Source organism: Crocodylus porosus, unplaced genomic scaffold (assembly GCF_001723895.1).
Source record: "Crocodylus porosus isolate Cpor-Errol unplaced genomic scaffold, CroPor_comp1, whole genome shotgun sequence".
Classification (NCBI taxonomy): Eukaryota; Metazoa; Chordata; order Crocodylia; family Crocodylidae; genus Crocodylus; species Crocodylus porosus.
Window position 1 is genome coordinate 8096509 of NW_017728917.1, and position 18632 is coordinate 8115140.

Here is an 18632-nt window from a genome sequence, read left to right on the forward strand (position 1 = left end):
TGTCTAACTGCCTCCCCACAGGCATGGGTTTGACTCTTGTCAAAGGTAGTCCCCAGTTGTATCTGGATAACCTGGCCATGTGTGGGCTGGAGGATCAGTGGTAGCCAGATGTGATGCGAGACTTAAGCCCAAGGGATGCAGCAATTCAGCCTATACCATCCTGATGCCTGTCTCTTATTGACGAAGCTCCTGTGAGCACAGGAGCCTTGGCTGAGCCAAGGTGGAGCAAATTCAGCAGGACCTTTGTGGTTCTTTAAATAGCAGAAACCACATACGCTAGTCTTGCATGTGTGGAGGCGGAGGTAGCAGGCATGAACTGAACATGACCTTCCTGCGCCAAATATAGTGCTGGCACAGAGTGAGAGATGCAAGAGGGACAGAATACAGAGCAAATTATGAAGCACTGTAACATGTTGGCATTGTCACCGGGCACTTGGGACAGCAGACCTGTTTGGGGGATGCCAGGGGACTCTGCTTCTTGCGAGTGGTGCAGCCAGTCTGCCATAGTCCATCCCTGGTGCTGCGCAGAGGTGGACTTGCAGGCTTGGGAAATGACTCGGTTTCCCAGCATGCACAGGGAAACGGAAACGTGGGGCCGTGGGCACTGCTACAGCTTCCTGTAGCACCTGCAGCCAGCTCTGGCTTGGGGTCAGGAGGAGCCTATCTCCCCTATTCAGACCTCCAAGGCTAGCTCTGCGTGTCTAAGTCAGAGCTTGGCCCAGCTCACACACGCTCACAGAGCCAGATTTTCACTTATTATATGGCCCCTTTACATCAAAGATAACAGAGCAAAAGGGGTATTAACGTTGGAGTAAATTGCATTTCTACTTACACAAGTGTAGTGTATCATTGTACCTTTCTGGCATGGAGGCGCCATCTCTGCGTGTCAGGGCTGTTCTTGGTGGGTGTGAGAACTGTTTCATTAAGACTTTGCTTTTTGTGTCACAAGATTTCCAGGGAGAGGACCATTATTTCCTATTTGTAAATGGCCCATACAAAGAGGCAGGCCTGCTCTGCTCCCAGTAAGATGTACCGATATGTATGACCTCAGTAAGTACCAGTATGGCCCCTTAGATTAAGGGTGTGATTTATTCTAACTACTGTATTTCAGGTCAATGTGATGTATAAGTTGACCCCTTTTTTCTGATGCGAAAAGTTAGGATTTTCCTAGATCTGGTGTATATATCGACTTAACTTTTTTGATCAAAAATATGGAGGCAACTTATACCGGCCCCTGCTCCCTCGCTGCGGGCTGGGCACCTGGGGGTGGGCATGTGCCACAGTGCTGCTCGCAGGGGACGGGGCTGGGCTCTGCTCTCGGCTGTCATGGCCCAGGCAGGGGGCAGGGCCGGGCTCAGAGCCCAGCTGAGCAGCATCTCCTTAGTAATGGCAAGGCCCACAGGCTGCACTCAAGTTGGGCCCAGGCCCCATGGCCTCCAGCAATGGGGACGATGTCAGTAGGTGACGAAGGCTGGGGCCAGGACTGGGCAGGAGTGGTGCTGGGGTGGGGGGCAAAAGTACTGATGTGGTGTGTAAGTCGAGGTGGAAATTTTAAAGGTAAATATTTTGACTCCAAACCTCAACTTATACACTGTGAAATACGGTACCTCTGCAGGGCAACCCCTAGTGTGGTTCCACCTATATCTGTGTACAGTTACAGTTGCATAGCTTATCTCCTTCCTTCTGTAATGCTCCTTTACACCAGGAGAAGGATTGTATTTGCTCTAAGGGATAGGGCATAGTTTTAGAGGTACAACATGTGTGTGGACAAGCACTGCAGATCAGGAGTGGAGCGGGGATTAGACCTACAATGGCTTAGCTCTTTGTCGTGTATCTGATGGCTGGCGTGTGATGCTAGAGGCAGTGCTTCCCTTCCCACCCCTTTGAAAGTCTTAATTTCATTTTTATACCTGACCCTCACACTGTGACAATCGGCTAATGGAAACGAGCAATTGGCAGCATCATTTACACAAAATTCAGATATGACAGGAATATTTCCCAGGTAGAGTTGCAGCATCTTTGAATGCAGCAGCCTAAGACTTTGCTGAGCAGATGAAAGATTGTAGTGATCAATTTTGTGAGAAGGGAGATATTTCTCCATCTGTCCACCCTCAAGGCTCTATTTTCTCATAAACTATTCCCGGAGACATCAAGAAAATTGAAGCTGTTCAGAAATGGAAAAGATAGTTAGCCCAAAATGAATGAATATCCGATACACTGGGTGACTTTCATGAAACATAACAGAGGCAGCCAGCTGAACTGATGGCTTTTCTGCAGGATGTTGATTTTTTTTTTTTAATAAAACCCCCTTTGTAGCATATTGTTTTCATACAACAGCACTCCTCTCTAAGTTGTCCTGCTTAGTGAAATTAATTGCAAATCCTCCTCCTCTACTGCCAAACCTATTGCTGCCCTCAGCCTAATATCAGTAAAGGGGCTAAGATAAAGCATGCAAAACTCAGCCATGTTCTACACCCTGATCAAGCTCCAGCATATCTTAGTAGCAAAGAATTACATTAAGATTCATTAAAAGCATCTTTTTGCACAGTGGAGCCAAGGTACCGGCACTGGGCCAGTCTCAACAGTTAAAATGTTCTGTTGGGGGTGCATTATCTTACATCCTTGATGCTTCATTAATTCTTGGATTTGGGGGTTTTTTTCCCCCAGGCATTTAATATTCTAGCTTATATCTGGATTGCTTTTATTTTTAAGGAAATAAAGATGGAGGAACAAAAGACCAGATGGGAACAATCAGTCTAAGGCACTTCCATGCTCCCCACACTTCGTCTTCACCAGCATGTTCTGCAAGTTGTTTGAGCAGCCAGAGCCCATGTGGGGGTCTGTATCCTGGTTTTTAGCCCTGGCCCTGAGGAGGGAGTGTGGCATCTCTGTTCCCTTCATGGAGACCCAGGGTTCCCACCACGGCACAGGAGAGCAGTCTCTAATGCTTCCCTCCACATCCTTAGTTTTGCTGGCAAAACTTCCTGTGAAAGTGTAATGCAGGGGATGTGCGGATAATAGATTCACAGAAAATGAGGGTTGGAAGGGACCTCAGGAGGTCACATCTAGTCCAATCTCTTGGTCAGAGCAGGACCAGCCCCAACTACATCATCCCAGCCAGGGCTTTGTCAAGCCAGGTCTTAAAAACTTCTAAGGATGGAGAGTCCACCATCTCTCTGGGTAACTTGTTCCAGTGCTTCACCACCCTCCTTGTGGGAGTTTTTCCTAATTTCCAACTTAAACGTCCCTTGCTGCTACTTGAGCCCATTGCTCCTTGTTCCGTCATCTGCCACCACTGACAGCAGCCCCCTGAGCCCCAGGGAAGTGTGGTGCATGTGGTCCTGACCGCAAACTAAGTAGGTGAATGCTGGGGAAGCCTGAACTGATCTGGGGCAGTGACTCAGGCTCCATGTCTTTAAAACTCTGGAAACAGATTGCGAAGGGCAAGGTCTTCTGAATGGTGTAACACTGCACTAAGCTCTTCAGGTCCCCACAGTCCTGGGATAAAGAATCCCCCTGTCTGAAGCCGAATCGCTGTCATGCTGGAATCGGCACTCCCTCCTAACCATGCATTTTGCTTGGCCTGGTGGTGCCCCATGGAGTCACCTGGGCTTGGGACAGAAATTACACACAAACTTGTTTTGGCCATTTTGAAAGTGGTTTAGATGCATTGAACTTCTGTTGCATTACAGATTTGAACTGGTTTCCAATCACTTATACCAGTTTAAGGCAAACCTGGATGGATGTAGTATCAGACTTTACTGATTTAAGTTAAATCACTTTCTTGAACTCCTGTCCTGGATCCCTCCCAGATTCAAGTTAACTTACAATCATCCCAGGATGCTTTCCACCTCCCCTGCAATCCCCTTTCACAGGCTGGGTTGGTAGACCCAAGCTGTCTGCCCCAGCTGATCAGGCAGCCATGCTCTAGCACCCTTCGAATTCTGGCCTGAGCCAATGTAGGCTTGTGGCTGCATTTCCAGAATCAACAGTGAATGTCTGTTCACTTGCTTATTGGTTCAATCTACGCGGCTTAGATTAACCAGTAAAGATAGAATTGATTCAGCCTTGGGGTTTTTGACTGTCTATACCTAGCCCTGGCCTGTAAGATCAATAGAGTGATTCTGCCAGCTGCTCAGCACCCGGAGAACGGATCAGGAGCCGAAACTGGCAACCTGTAAGACCAAGATGTGAAGCAGTAATCTTGTGCTGAACTGACCAGTGTTTGCAGGCACTTAGCAGAACTGCCATTAAGGACTGAAGGACAGAGGGCCAGCCAGAGCCTAGGGATGCTCTGCACTAGCCCTAGTCTCCCAAGGGTCTTGGCTGCACCCTGTACTCTGTTAAAGAGTCACTTGATTTAGCCAAGACCTTATTAAAGGGGCAGCACGGCCGAGCAAAAGAGAGATCCAGGTTCTGTTCCTGGCAGCAAAACTGTTCTGTAGCCTCAGACTGGGCAGTTCACATCCGTGCCTCCTTCCTTTCGCATTCGTTGTCTTGTCTGTTAGCCCGTACACTTCTCTGACTGTCTCTAGCTATGTACTGCACAAGACCCATCAGAATAGGATCCTGCTTCTAGTTTTGAGCGTTGATGCGCTCCTGTACTATGAGTAATTCGTGGGAATAAACCTGCTGTTCTAACCAGACAGGACCGCCGCGGCAGTCAAACCTGGTGACCTGATCACCAATTGTTTTCAGCAGCTCTTCTTGTGTTTCCTCCAGCTTGTTTTAAAAATGTTGTCAAGTGTGAGAAAACAGGAAGCTGTGGCGACAACACAGTCTTTTTTTTTTTTTTCTTTTCACATACTCCCTTTGAACTCTCTCTTTACTATGCTTTCCCTCAAGTGATGGTTACACACCCTATAAATAACCTCTTAGCACTTAGAAATGTTTTTCAGAACCCAAAATGTTCCATACAGCCTGTACAGCAGCTGAACAGAAAATCAGTAGATGGATTTGCTGAGAACAGCTCACCTTTTACCTCGTTTCGCGCTGTGAATGAACTGCAAAGGGGAGTAACACGCAGCAATGGTGCCAGCTTGCACGAGGCTTTGTTTTGTGAATGGGCTTCACTGTCCCACCCCTCATCTACACCTGTGCTCTGTGTGTAATCTGGCATATTAGGCGCTCTATTTCTCTGCCTGTCAGTTGGGAAAATGGAGTTCCTCTTCTCTAGCAAAATCCCAGGCAGAGGATGCGAAATGGCTTCTAAACCTAGTTGACCAAATCTTTGCATTCTTTACAAATGCAAACCGCAGGGTGCATCAATGAGAGTTTGCATGATTTAAGCCTTATTGTGTGGAGCAGGCTACATAAGGTCCTGGGGACCTAGGCTATGAGGGAAGTTGCTCTTTCTAACTAATGCCTGGGGCAAAGAGCTTTCTTCTCATTTTCCCTGAAGTCAGAACTCTACTTTTCTACCTTGAATGCCTTCCTGTTTGCCGATCTTCAGCGCTGCACCTTCCTCTCTTTCCAAGGGAATGTGTTGGTGAACCAAGTGCAGGGGAAATAACCTGCAGCTCTTGCCCCAGCCTTTTCTAGGTGTTTTCTTTTTTAAACTTACAGACTGAAAACCGTTTGCAAACCAGAGCTGTTGACAAAAGTGACAAAGTTCAGTCAGGTAATGAATTTTTCCCTCTCTGTTTGCCATTTTAATGAAATCCTTCATGTCATACATTGTATTTAGCAATAAAGGAGCTACCCTAATGCAATGTGAATGTGATCCTGCCCTTGCAGTGGGACGTGATCGTGTGCTCCCCCGGCGCACAGCAGGCCCTCTTTTATGCTGCTTATAACATGGCAGTAGTGGGAGCATTGCCGGCAGATCGAGGGAAGTGATTATTCCCCTCTATTCTGTACTGGTGAGGCTGCATCTGGAGTCCTGTGTCCAGTTTTGGGCCCCCCACTGCAGAAAGGATGTGGACAAATTGGAGAAAGTCCAGTTGAGGGCAACAGAAATGGTTTGGGGGATGAGGCACATGGCTGATGAGGAGAAGCTGTGGGAGCTGGGCTTATTTAGTCTGCAGAAGGGAAGGCTGAGAGGATTTAACAGTAGCCTTCAACTATCTGAAGCAGGGTTACAAAAAGGATGGAGCTGGACTGTCCTCGGTGGTGACAGATGACAGAACAAGGAGAAATGGTCTCAAGTTGCAGCAAGCAAAGTTTAAGTTAGATATTAGGAAAAACTTTCTCATGAGGAGGGTAGTAAAGCACTGGAAGAGGTTACCTAGAGAGGCTGTGGACTCTCCATCCTTGGAGGTTTTTAAGACCTAGCTAGACAAAGCCTTGGCTAGGATGATCCAGTTGGGGATGGTCCTGCTTTGAGCAGGGGGCTGGAGTTAGATGTCCTCCCGAGGTCCCTTCCAACCCTAAGTTTCTATGATACATTGAATGGGGGAAACTCAATCTATGAAATTATCCATTGCTCGCTGGCGAAGTAGTTCTTCTCCATGGGTGAAGTGCAAGGCACTTAACATGCTTGCAGCCTGAATCCAAGTCCTTCCCACATGCTCAGATGTTGCTGAGGGCTCCACAAGAACTGCTAATACAAAGGGCTGACCCATGGGTCTGACGGCCTTTGGTAGCTAGTGATGATGTTTCTTCTGGGGGTTCGTGTCTGCCACCCTAGAAGCCTCACCCTTCATTTCAGTGGGACCGGGCGTTTCACTCAGGCTTTAGGGTAGATGCTGATTCATTTCGGTGCCTCCTTCGGCTTAAAGGGGCCCAAGCACGTGTTGGAGCGTCCTTCCCTGAGCGGGACGTAATAGCTGGTTTCGGGCCACTCGATGAATCTAGCCATTGACCCTATTTCCAGAGCTGGCTTGGGTGTCTACACAGCAACGCAGATCACCATATAGACGCACTAACAATGTCCCTTACTCTAGCTCAACCTTCCCTCCAGCATCTGGAGAACGGGGTTGTCTCTGGTCAGAAAGGTAGTTTCCCCAGCCTCATTGGTCTCCTGGGACAAGCTGCCGCCACTAAGTTTGACATGAGGAAAATGTCCAAAGAAACAAAACCTCTCAGCTCTTGCCTTTTTTTTAACCTACCAGCCCTGTCACCTCACTGTGGTCAGCCCTCGTTAGAGGATCACAGGCCTGCCCAATGAGCCTATGGCTGAAGAGACCATTTGCTAAAGTAACAGCTTCCCTTGGTAGGAGTTATCTGTTCAAGCATGACGAAAGCTGTGCATTTACAACCCTTTCTTGGGGCTGTGCTAATATCCTTTGGAGGTCTAGCACAATATGGGGAAGGAAAAACAACAGAGGGGTTAAAGACTGTCCAAAATGGAGCTGTCTGATTGGCAAAGATGCACACAGCCAGTCCATTGCTTGGCACAGGATTCGTATGTTGTAGAGATGTTCTCTAGACCATCGCAAGATCTGGTTTGGTGCCCCTGGAAGTCAGTGGGCGTCTTACCATTGGCTTCAGGGGTGTAGCAGGATCAGACCTTTTAGGAGGGATTCCCCTGTCACTTAGTTTGGTTTTACAGCACATTGGTGTAGTTACCTTTGAGTTGTGTTGGTGTGAATGAGAGAAGAATCAGGCCTTCCATAATTATTCCCTACTATGTGCAACAATAGATAGAGTACATTAATGGATATAGATGGCCCATTATTTTTCTCAAAACAATTTGAGACTGCTAAGTGACTGCAAGAGACATTTGTATGGTTTAGTTAAAGAGGGGCTGTGATGGGAAACTCATGCTTCAAATTGGATGAGTTTGTTACCAGTAATCCATTGCATTGATTAGATTAATGACGGATCTACCTGTGTGGCTCAGCATGATTAAACTGAGCACCTATTTCTCATGTCAGTCAATAATGAAAAAAAAGTACAGTTTAGCAAAGTGATTAAAGGTAGGTTTTACTATATCCACTAAAGATAAATTTCAGCCAACTACTGCACTAGATCGTTCCTTAGTGTGGGCAGACGAAACTCTTGAACTGAATAAGGCTCCAGGTAAGTCCAGTCCCCCACACCTTGTAGCCTTGAGTGTGTTTATCTCCTGCTCAAATTATCTCGCTGAATGATGAAAATTGTATTCACCATCATCTGTCTTCAACTTACTGTGTCAACATGGCTATTTGGGTATGTAATGCTTTGAGCTTATCTTGGTGAATGATGTAGCTTGGAGGTTTTGTTTCGGGGTTGCTTCTTGATGAATGCTCCTTACGGCCACCTGCCATGGTTGCTGATGGGATATGGTGTCGGTCTGAAATAAACAGGAGCTCCTGTCACAACAGGATGCAAGGTTTTCTGCTGAGCTGTTTTACATGACTGATTTCTGATGAAAGACTGGGGTTTACCATACGGGCATTTCTTGCCAAGTTTCTGATGATGTTCGTGATCTTGGCTTGCCATTTACCTAATCTTGCCTTCAGTTTAAGACCAGCCAGACTATATGAGTCATTCTTGTTTTCTGGAACAAAATGTGTCTTCAGCAATACCAAAAAACCAAAAATGTCCTGAGTTAAAGTTAGCAACCTCACACTGACTGACTAATGAAGCAAAATCCCAGTGAAAACAAGTCACGGTCTGCGTTAGCAGATCAGGTGGCAAACAAGCAGGTCATGTCTTTGTGTCAGTAAACCAGTCTTACACATGCCTTTACTGAGATAAGATAACTAATATGTGATAGGGATATAGGTTGTGGCTGTTGGTCTAAAGGCAAAAACAGGCAGAACTCTATTGGTAGAGGCAATATTTTTTATTAGACCAACTAGATAGTTGCAAAAAAAATGTCTTTTTTTGCAAGCTTTTGGGCCTCCTTCCTCAGGCAAAGGAGGATGCAAAGATTGTAAAATGTCTCCCAGGTAGAAATGAAACTTCATATTGCACACAGGAATTGGAGGATGGTATCAGTTCTCCCGGGTGGAAAAGTTGATTTTATGCCTAATTTGCAGAGAACATCTGTACAATGTATGAATCCTGTGCCAAGTCATGGACTGTCGCTGTGCATCTTGCTGATCTACCAGTTCCGTTTTGGACAGTCTTTAACCCCTCTATTGCCTAATTTGTATAAAATGAACTTTTCCACCCAGGAGAACTTATACCATCTTCCAGTTCTCCTGTGCAATATGAAGTTTCATTTCTACCTGGGAGAAATTTCCTTTGCCTGAGGAAGGGCACATGAGCCTGCAAGCTTGCAGATAAAGACATTCGTTTGCAACTATCTAGTTGGTCTAATAAGAGATACCGCCTCTACCACAAGAGTTCTGCCTGTAATGTGTGACAGTTAGCTTGATGTAAAATCCTCGTTGGAGATAAGGTACTTGCAGTATTCACCACGAGGTCAGCACAATAGCAAGCCTGCCAATGGCTGACATTGTGTCATTTATCCTGTGGTAAAACCAAAGAGCTTTGTCTCTACTTTGGTTTGACAAAACAGCAAACATATGTTAATGATGTTTTTTCTTAATGGAGAAAAAAAATCCCTTAAGAGCCTGATTATTATTTTTTATTTGCATAAAGGATGTGACTGTAATTAATGCTCCTTTTGAGTCCTCCCTGATGTTTTCAGAAAATAAGCTGGCTTTAGTATACATGAGAATCAGACACTAAATATGAGTTTGACCCCAAAAAACACTTGTATCAAAATGGTGCTGCCTTATTTAATAGATCTAGCGTGACAGCTAGCTCCTTTCATAGCAAAACACTTTTGGTACTTTACTTTCCAGTTACTGGAACGGGCTCTGCGCTACCAGGAGCAAATGAGCTGGATCCTCTCCTGGCTCAAACGTCATCACTAGAAAGATGACTGAGGTCCAGTTGCAAACTATTTAACATGCAAGTTTTGATGATCAAGCCCAGGGTAAGTTTGCAAAGCTGGTGGTTTGAAGGCAAAGTTCTTCTAAACCGAGCGAGTTGGAGAGAGAATCGCCCATACACAATAAACAAAGATGCTTCTGATTATCTTCTTTTTATTCTTGCTTTTGGCAGATTCGCAATGAGGAAGCAGGAGCATTTAAAGATGTTTATAGCTGAAAAACGGGGAAGCGGGCTGGCTAATCTTTAAAAACTTACAGATGCAATTTATTTGCTAGTGAGTGCAAAGGATAAGTGAAACATGAGAAGGGCAAAGCGCTAGTAGCATTTCCTTTAGGCTTTGTTTGTTGATTTATATAATAATGTTAATATTTATCCAGAAACCGTTTCTCCTTGTCTCTTCAATGCGTGCTTGGAAAATGGCAGGGAAACACAATTTCTTTTGTTTTGTCCATATTTTCTCACCCACCATAGTTCCTGACCTATGCTGATCTTAAAGTAGGAGAAAAATGAATTTGGAATAAAGAGGAGTGCAAAAAATGTTAGATGACAGCAAAATTGTTGTAATGCTTTTTTTTCTATATAGACAGAGAATATTTCTCACAAAGCTAAAAGCTGATGGCTTTATTAAGATCCATTGATACATTGTTGCACTGGAGTGGATTTTTGGTAATGCACGCATGCTTGCAAGAACATACTTTTTAACAGAAACTTATTCTAATTTTTAAACAAGGAAAAATACAGTAGTTCCCCCCCCCGTTGTGGCACCATAATTCGTGTGTATGTGTGCGTGTGTGTGTCCATTCGCACTGATTGGTTTGACCGTAAAGGCGTGCACAGTTACTGGTATTGTTGTATGCAGGGGACCCCTGAGAATACATGTACCTAAATGAGAACAAACCCAATAGCCTTCATATTTATAAATACACTGGTGATATGACTGGGGACTAGGTATGTTTGCAACTGTGCTGATAGGAATCTTTTTTTGGCCAGTCTGTTTTAAATCTGTCAGGTCATTTTCTATTCTCCGTGTGGTTTTTGCAAGAGAGAGCATGCGATGAAGGACATTAGCTAAATGAGAGATGATGTAGTGGTTATGGCAGTGGTGTCCACGTATTGTACGGCTGGTAAATTTCAATCTAAACTCCACGATTCTGGATGCAGCAAAAAGCGCACGTGGATGAGAGACTATTTCTGAAAGTCTGGATACCTTTAATTTTTTTTCCTCCTTTAATAAAAGACACACATAATAGCATATTTCTCAAAGTGCAAAGCACTTTACATTGCAAATAATTACATTAAATTTACATTTCATGGGTGAGTGGCTGCAGCCTTGGCTCGCTCCATCCTAGCTGCTGGTGACACTCAAATAGTCCTACGTGATCTACCGCTCAGTCGTACCCAGTGCCATCTGGATTTGGCAGGATAAGAGGCTGATGCCCAAGTGCTGTTTAGCTTCTTGACTATTGCACTCAACCTTATCTTCAAGGTCAAAAAGCAACACAGCTAAAGCCCCAGAGGACCAGGTCTTGGGGGACAGCATTGTTAGCTCATACGTTGAAGTCCTGGAGAAGAGAGCTAACCAGAGAGCTAACACACATGCTGAGAGGCCTGGGAGAGAGGGCTAGAGTTATTGCTTCCTTTTATCCTCATGCAGTGGAGCAAGCTGCTGCTCTCGTCAGCGAGCCCCACAGCTGCAGGGAAAAGCTTGCTGATACTTCCGGCTCCCTCCGTAAAGGTCAATGCACTCTCTGTCTCCATTTTCTCCCGAGATGATAATCAATGCGACCCAAGCAGCGTGTTGACAGTTATGGCTGCCAAATAAAACTCATTTGCTGCTTCTGCTGTCACACACGGGCGTATCACACGTTAGTCGACCTTTTGTTTGGGGTTGATCTCGGTGACTCTAGCAACATCCCTTTGGGTGCTCACGTGTGTTAGAGGGACCCCTGCCGTTTTGACTTGCTGATTTGCTACTAAAATAGAACTAGGTTTCACCCTTACATTACGGTTCGTGTCACCCTGCAGGGGCCTGTAGTCTAGATTTCGAGCCCCGTCGTACAAGCACTGGACAAACGCAGAGGGAGGGAGAGTATACAGCGTAAATGGAGACGTGCATAGGGGAAGGGTGACGGCAACAAAACAAGTGACTCAAGTTGCATTGCTGGTCCTGGGAAGGATGTAGGTCTGTGCTCAAAGTGCAGCATGGTATTGAAACACCTGAGCTGATTTGGATACTGCATATAGCCAGATACCTCAGAAGCTGGCGGGCTGTGACTAGTATCCCCGCCAGCAAGGGTACCGCTGGAACAGCACCAGGGCTCCCAGCTCCTGGTGCTTTTGCTACCAGAGCTCTGTTCCTCCAGCATCCTTCTTTCCTCTTCAGTCGCTCCTGCTCCTCCCACTCACCTCCATGTCTAACAGAGCCTAGTGCCACGATACCAAGAGCTCAAACGGTCCTGTAAGGCAGTGTTTCTCAACCCGTGGGTTGTGGCCCAGAAGTGGGTCTCAAGGATATATAAAAGGGTCACAAACAAGCTTAAAAAATGGATCATATTGTGCATACATTTAAAAAAAAAAAATAGATGCTGCTTGTGCTTCATCATAAGTTAGTGCAGTGCCTACTAATAAACAGGTTTGCCATTTGCTACAGAAACACGAGGAAAAATCTGGATTTTTACCTTTTAAAGGAGAAAAATATAGAGCTGTGGATTTTCCCTTGCAGGCTGGCAGAGTCCAAGCCTGCAAAGGGCTGCTTAGGGCTGGGGTAGTGGGAGGAGGGCAATGAGGCAGGGGCACCACGTGCATGTGAGTGTGCACAAGTGCACGGGGCCATCAGGCAGTGTGAGAAGCAGCTTCTGCAGCTCCCCACAGGTAAGTCTATGGGGCGGAGAGGGGGGCATGGATAACACATTGGGGACCCATGGGGGGCACATGCCCCCCCTGATTTGTGAGCCCACAGCATGTATGGGGCAGCAGCCTGGTGAGACCCACATGAGCAGGAGCTGCCTTTGTGGCCCAGTGGGAGGCCAGAGGGGGATGGCAAGACTCATTGATGCCACTGCCACCAGGACCCCCGCACCAGCCAGCCTGGAAAGCTGCCAGCCTGCAAGGGGAAACCTGCCGTTTCCCACGGCTCCCTGCACCACGCTCTAATCCAGGACAAATGTCGCGGAGTCACGCAGCCCGGGACTGGGACTTGAGGTTCCCATTCTGGGCCAGTCCTGCCCATTTAGGACAGTGCTCACCCTACCTGGTGGGGTGGCTGGTGTGGGGGTTCTGGCAGTGGCCGCAATGAGTCTTGCTGCCCTGCTTTGCCCTCCCGAGCTGGGCCATGGAGGTGGCTCCTGCCCATGCCAGTCTGGCCAGGCTGCAGCCCCTTGTCTCCTGTGGTTGCACTTCCCCCCTCCCTGCCCCACACATTGAGAGGCTGGGGCCTAGGTGTGGGGGGCTGTGGGTTGGGACTGAGGGGCACCGGCAGGGCCAGGGGGCTGTTTTTTTTACTTACTGGATCGGGAGTGGCCATCTCTGTTTACATAGACATAGACATAGATTTCATAGACATCAGGGCTGGAAGGGACCTCGGGAGATCATCGAGTCCACATGGGTCCTGGTTCCAAAAATGTCGAGACCCATTGCCATAAGAGACGAGGGGGAGGCTGCTGTTTCCTACATGCTTGTAGCGGCCTTTCGACCCGACGACAGAATGGGTCAACCGATAGCATGGGGTTGTCGCTGAGAAGCAAGGAGAGCAGACGTCTCCGCGCCAGATCTCACAGCACTGCTCAGAGCAGGCAAGCCTCCTGGTCCCCGTTTCAAAGGTGGAGAAATGGAGGCAGAGGGAAGGAAAATGACTCGCCCAACATCACCGAGGAAGCCAGGAGGGCAAATAGAGCCCAGGTGCCCACTTTGGTGCCCCATCCACTAGGTCACGCTGTCTCCCAGGTGTAGGGAGGAGTCCAGTAAGTTAGGGAAGCTCTCTGGGTGCACTAGTGTTATTCGAGGCATGACCCATGTCCTAGCAAATAACACTGAGCGCCCTGGCTGCCCAAAACACTGGAAAAATGCCAAAAGTGAGGGGAAGACTGAATGCACAGAGGGTTGGGTGTTGTTTATAGAGGCACCGGGAGCACTGCTCAGCAGCGGGCTCCTAGATGAACGCCAGCCCCCAGCATTGGGCTCATGAGCTACTCCAGTCCCACGTAAGCTCTGCTGGAGACAGCCTGGGCTGGCAGCAGGGTTTGCTGTGGGACTCGCTTACTCTGCACGTGAGAAGTACAGACGGTGCCGCCTGCACCCTCCCAGTTGGGACCTGGGGGCTGTAAGGGATGAGGTTACTCCCTCCTCTTTGCTTCACTGCCACTGATGCCCCCAAGAAACCTGCAGGGGTGGGGGCACTCAGTGGCATATCTCCCCTCCTATGCAATCTGAAGTCAGTCTGAAAACACCAGGTTATTAAGGAACAGTGCTAGAGCATTATGAGAATAATCGAGCCATATTCAATACCTGCAGATTTGGGCTCATTTGTCCACACCTGAATTGTTGTTCCTATTATCGTGTTTGCTGCAGGAGTGCCCAAGAAGCGACCAGCAGTTGCTCAAAGCAGAGGAAAGTCAAAATAGGCGCGACAGACACAGGGTGCAGGGAAAGGCTATGAGATGCAACCAGGGTGAACTAATGTGACACGGGGGCAAGTGCTGTGACAGCTTCACCAATTTTTTCAGTGAAGTTCCTGAATAGAGAATCAGCTCCCTGGAAAGAAGAAGTGGAGGCAGTGGGGATGGGGCAGACAAAGAGCAAAGGGTGTAAGGGACAAGTGTGGGTGAAGGTGAGGTGAAAGGACGATGAGATGGAGAAGGAAGTGCCGGAGCAGCCAGCCACGCAGGGCAGACACCACCCAGTCCAAACTGCAGAAAGATTGAATTGCAGGGGAGGAGCTGCCTGGGTTTGGGCTGCCAAGAAGCAAGGAGGCTGAAATCCTATTGCTCAGGACAGTGTAGGACCCAAAGGAAGAGCCCAGGCAATGTGATTTCCTAAATGCTACAAAAATATTCATTTTTATCTCTCTCTCAGCTTTTCTGCATCACCTCCTTGGCTTTACTGGTCAGTCCCTATCACTGCCTTCCTATCCAGCAGAGATGCAATGGTTTTATTTTGAATCTCAAGGTTCATTCTTTGTTATTTATCTGTATTGGCTTTGGTGCCTGTTAGCCTAAGGGATATGACTCATCCGTGTTGTTCTTTACTGGCCTGTGTTATTCTTCACTATTTACTCTGCCTTCCCCTTTCCCATGGCTTGGGCTTGGAAATCTTGCTTTCTGTACAGCCCCCCTGAAGCCCACCGTTGTTGGAAATAGGAGTGATTTCAGCGTGCATAGGTACACCGGCGCTAACGTGGGGACCAGCGGCACTGGAGCCACAGTGCACGGCTCCAAATAAGATCATGCCAGACCTTGGTGTCACTACATCGTTGCTGCTATCAGTGCCCAAACTACCTAGGTTAAAGCCAGTTTGGGCAGGTGTGCTATTCTGCAACCATGTCTTCCATTGCACAGCTGACAGCCATAGTTGCTTCGTGTATAGCCCTTGCTGTTTTCCCTTTAAAACGTATCTGTCTAGTAAGACAAATCTGCTCGGCGACACTTCCTCCCTGCCCACGCGCTGCCCACAATGCTGTCTTTCTTGGATCCTACGTTATCCACGTTTCCTCTTTTATGTATCCGGTGTGGCGACAGCCTCCCTCTACTCTGAGATGGCTCCAAGGTGACACATAAACCTACTGTTTCTGAGGGTCTCCTGACTTCCATTCACAATATTACACTTCCCAGAATGCTCCCTCTTCGATAATCTCAAATAGCTCCTTAATAAACTAGTTCAATGTATAAAGCATTTAACTGGTCTGTAATTTCCTGGTAAGCCAGCAGGTTCCCTAATAAATATACTAGTGTTGTGCTGGCAGCAGGCCAGGCTTCGGGGATCTCTCTTGAATTCCAGTAAGCGAGCTTGTAAAAACATTTGCTAAAACGTCTCCAATTTCCATCCTTCCTCCCTTCGCCATTCCTGACCTACGAGGGCTGCTCCTGGTCCCTTATCAGAACTTGTGCACTTTTTAACGGCCCCACCAATGAGGTGGATGTGCTTGTCATTCAACTCTAGACCTGGCAAATCTGCTTTGAAACAAAAGGCCACCTTGTTCTTTGTAAAAAAACAAAACAACCCCCCCCCAAACAAACAAACACGTGTTTAATAACCGCTTGATAACTTTAGCCTCCCCCGGTTTCCCTACCGCCATTCTTAATGGGCCGGGTCGTTTCCCCCTTAGACACTTAAAGGTCGTTTCCCCCATAGACACTTAAAGGAACCTTTGGCCAACTTTTGTCGTTTTATCATGAGTCTCATAACTTTTGTTATGTTTCTCAAAGCCTCAACTCCTGGACCAAGGAGAATTTCAACTTTCACTTGTTTTTTGGAAGTGAGTTTCTGGTCCTTGTGGCTGTGGAGAAAAACCTGAAATTGCAAAGTGCATGAATCCTGAAGATCTCAACATGGCAAATAAAGCCAGCTCAGCATTTATTATTTTTTAAAATCTCATGAGTTTTGGAAGGCCTGATTCATGATGCTGCACACTTGGGGCTGGCAGGAAGTAACGGCTGTATGGCCATTTTTCATGGCCAGTCCTTCTTTTGGGTTCCAGGTCTTTAAAACAACTTTATTCCTCCTGTTCCTAGCTCTCTTCTACCTTTTTAAGTGCTCTTGGGTTATCTTTGCAGAAGTCTGAGCACAAGTTTGACTTTTGTGGGGCTGAAAATAGACTGAATCCTCTGGACTCCTTTCAGTACATACCTGACATTGTCTCATGATGAGTGACTCCAGGGACTTACCTTTACTACTTGTGTATTACTCACTCACACTTTTGAGCTTTATCCTGAGATGTTGGCTGTTACAACCTCTACTGGTTTTTTTTTGGGGACAGTCAGTGGATAAAAAAAATCGTAGGCCATGGCTGATTAAAAATAAAATTCCAGGGAAGCTGTTCCCCATGGAAAATGAGGTTTTAAACATAGACAATCTTGCTTGCAAAACGAGGTTAGTTTGGCTTGTCAAGCCCCCCGTCAATGGGCTTACGCTGAAGCCAGCGCCACTGCTGTCAATATGTGATCGGCTAAATTAAGCTATGCCTTCCCGTGTGCCAATCTCCATTAGCTGTAGTGTCGATATAGATTGTGATGTCATTTGAAAGCATCATCTTCTGATGTGTAATTACACCTTCCCCTCTTGTTCTTGGTTTGTGATTTTTTTCTTAACCAGCTCTTAAGTGCAGCTGTCACAGCAAATCTCTCTATCATGATGGACTTGGACTAAGGATTTGAACAGGATAGCAGTGCTCTAGTGAGCTCCCCTATAAAGCTCGCTATTTCCTCTCTCCCTCAGCCATCCACGTGCCACCCTCTAGACCCTGGGTGCTTTTATCTTTTGGTAACATTATAGCCGAGTTAATTACCTAGCCTGGGACTTGTGGTACCTGGCTCTAATGCCCTGCTCTGCTACACAGTTTCTGGGCAGGTGATTTACTCTGCTTGTGCCTCAGTTTCCCGTTTTGGACAGAACAGTGCTTCCTACCACAGAAGGTCTTGTGAGGATAATTGCACTGAAGATGGTGAGGTGCTCAGAGACTCCAGGGATGGGGGCCACATAATTAGCAAAGCTAGGTAAATAATGAAGTGACTTAGCTCCACAATTGCATTCCAACTCCTTTGAATGCTAATCATCCCTCTCTTTCTTTTTCTCATTAATCCAGTGGTTTCTAATAACATTTACCTAATGGTGCAGATTCTTCTTTAATCAGTTTAATATCCCTTCCTAGCCGCTAAATAGCTTAAAAAGATAAAAGGAGGTTAAAGGGCACTGTGTTTCCTCTGCAACAAGAGAGCCCAAACTAGCTAGGGTTTTCTCATTTCGCCCTTCTGCCCCGTGCCGCCAACCTGCCCCTGCTCATGTGACAGCTGTGGTGGGGCATCTCTGACTCACCTCCAGCTCATTTGTGCTCTGGTCTGAATGCGCGGACCTGCTGACTGAATCTGAGTTTGGATTCGTGAAGCCCGTTGCATTTGAACTGGTGGGGGGAAGGGCGGGGGGGGCGGGTTAGAATTGTATGTAAGCTCTAAGGGGTCGGATCAGTAGCCAGGACATTCACCATGCGTGTGTCTATACAAACATTTGATCCAGGACCAGTTTACTTGCAGGCAAACTACTTGTGAGTAAATGCACTGGGGCAGGTGTGTAGTATACATGTGCAGGGATGTGGGAGCAGATTTGCTGCTCCTAGGAGAAAACTGCTCCCAATTCCTGTGGCCCTGTAATGGGCCCCTGCCACCACCAGGGGGAGCATGAGGCTCTGGCCGCACCTGCCAGCAGCTAGCAGCTGTCTTTTCAAGGCAGTCCTGCTCCCTGCTCCTTGGCCAGCTATTTTTCCCTCTGGGAACAGTGTGCAGAGCCCAGGGCCAGCATGTGGCGGCTCTCTTGCTGAAGTCTCTGTCTCCCCATGCCATGGCTGCTCCAACTCCAGCCCCTGCTCCTGGCAATAACACCCAGTGCCCCAGGCTCCTGCTGGCCATGGTGCTGGCTCTGCTGGCCCTAGTGAGCCCCCACGGCCAAGTCCCCAGGTGAGCCGCACACCCGCCAGCAGGGACCAGGGCACCGGCTGCAAGAGGTACTAGCTGACCTCCTCCTCCTGCATTCCCTGCTGTAGCCCACCTGCACAGCTGCCTATGGACCCTCATCCCACCGCCCACCACCAGCACCAAGTCCACTGCAGACAGTTCTCAGAGAAGCACTTTATTGCCCTCACAACAAACTGAGCCCCC